The sequence below is a fragment of the Bos grunniens genome, chromosome 8 (assembly GCF_055505025.1).
Source record: "Bos grunniens cultivar Pamir isolate PY7600 chromosome 8, Bosgru_T2T1.0, whole genome shotgun sequence".
NCBI lineage: Eukaryota > Metazoa > Chordata > Mammalia > Artiodactyla > Bovidae > Bos > Bos grunniens.
The window spans coordinates 51,667,951-51,670,000 of NC_141172.1; positions in this window are offsets into that span (position 1 = coordinate 51,667,951).

Here is a 2,050-nt window from a genome sequence, read left to right on the forward strand (position 1 = left end):
GAAGTAAGCCAGAAAGAAAAACACCAATATAGTATACTAACACATATATATGGAATTTAGAAAGATGGTAATTATAACCCTGTATGAGAGACAGCAAAGGAGACACAGATGTATAGAACAGTCTTTTGGACTCTGTGGGAGAGGGTGAGGGTGGGATGATTTGGGAGAATGGCATTGAAACATGTATAATATCATATGTGAAACGAATTGCCAGTCCAGGTTTGATGCATGATACAGGATGCTTGGGGCTGGTGCACTGGGATGACCCAGAAGGATAGTATGGGGAGGGAGGTGGGAGGAGGGTTCAGGATGGGGAGCATGTGTACACCCGTGGTGGATTCGTGTTGATGTATGGCAAAACCAATACAATATTGTAAAGTAATTAGCCTCCAATTAAAATAAATAAATTTATATTTAAAAAAAGAAAAAGAATTTTTAGGGTATAAAGTTTAAGTACCACACCTAAGATCCCCAACTAAACAAGAATAGCTTGAAATTGAATCATCAGTCTAATGCCAAAGTCTATTTCAGCATTACTGGATGAACTCTAGAAGTAACCCTTCAGTCATGTTCTGCCTGCATAGACAAGGAGGATTAGGTGGAAAACAGTTAAAATCCACACCAGCTCTCCACCTGAACACTATGAAGCTCAGACCTTGAGAAGGTCTAGGATTTTACCTGCTTTTTCATCTAAAAGATGAGGTTACTATAAACTAATAGGAAGATGATATTTCCTTCAGTAAAGAGCTGAAGATATTTTAATGTCTATGAACTCTTGACTTTGCGAAAGGAACAGCACAGGCTGCTGAAACAAACATGATCTTGTCAACACAATAAAGGCAATGAATAACTGTCCATCAGAGGCCAAGAATGAATTATAATGACAAATCTACACTTGAAGATCTGGGAATGAAAGGTGAAAAGCAAATGCTGTGATGTTATTTACCTATTGAGAAGGAGAGGCTAATAGAACAGAATCAAAGACAATATAACACTGATTGTCAACACCATCATTCTTAGAAACATGGACAATTTTGAGGGCACCATAAGATAAGATCTTGGGAAAGATTCTAATCTAATTGTCCTCCAAACAAAATACAACCATATGGTTGCTGTCCGAGGAATTAAAAAAAACAACAACAAACTTTAATTGAAATAGTTCACATGATTGAGACAGAAATTCTAACAGAGGCCCTCTTCCTCTCTGAACACCCATTTTAGGAACTTCCTGACAGAAATATCCTCTGATACTAGCTCCCCCCATCCCATTCCCAGGAAGCTCGAGGAAGAGCAGTGTCCATTCCCTCATATTTATTTCCTGAGCCTAAACAGAAATGCCTAATTATATAATTACATGTCATGCAATTTTCCCTGCTGGTCGCTCAGGAACATCATTTCAGCATCCATGCCCTGAAGAGTGGTCAGGTTCCCAGCTGAGGTCACAACAGCTTGATTCCCTCAACAGGGAGCAGAAAAAAATAATACAAGAAAAATATGGAAGCTAAACAGTGTCTGTTGTGGTTACCTATTTCTGTGTAACAAACTATCCCAGAATGTAAAGCCTTAAGAACAATGGATTTTTATCCCTTGGATTTCCTGTGAGTCAACTGCACTTGGCTGGAGGGTTCTCAATTAGGGTCTCTCACAGCTACAGTCAGATAGGGCTGGAGAAGTTATCTAAAAACTTAAGGGACTGGTATGCAGGATGGTTTCTTTACTCGCCATGTCTGGCACCTCAGCTGGCATGCTTGGAAGGGCTACGGGCTGACGATGCATCTGTCCCCATGTGACTCTTCACGTGGTTGACCTGGGTTTCCTCACAATGCCACAGTCCTGGGGTTCTGGGAATTCTTACATGTCAACTGGCATCCCCACATAGTGAGAGTTTTAAGAGAACAAGGAAGAGCTGCAAGGCTTCTTGTGATCTAGCTCAGAAGTCACACAGCACCACTTATGCCACACGCTACTAGTTACTAATGTGGGCTACAGGTTGAGTCCACATTCAGCCTGTGAGGGGACACCATGGGGGTATGAATACCAGAAGGCATGG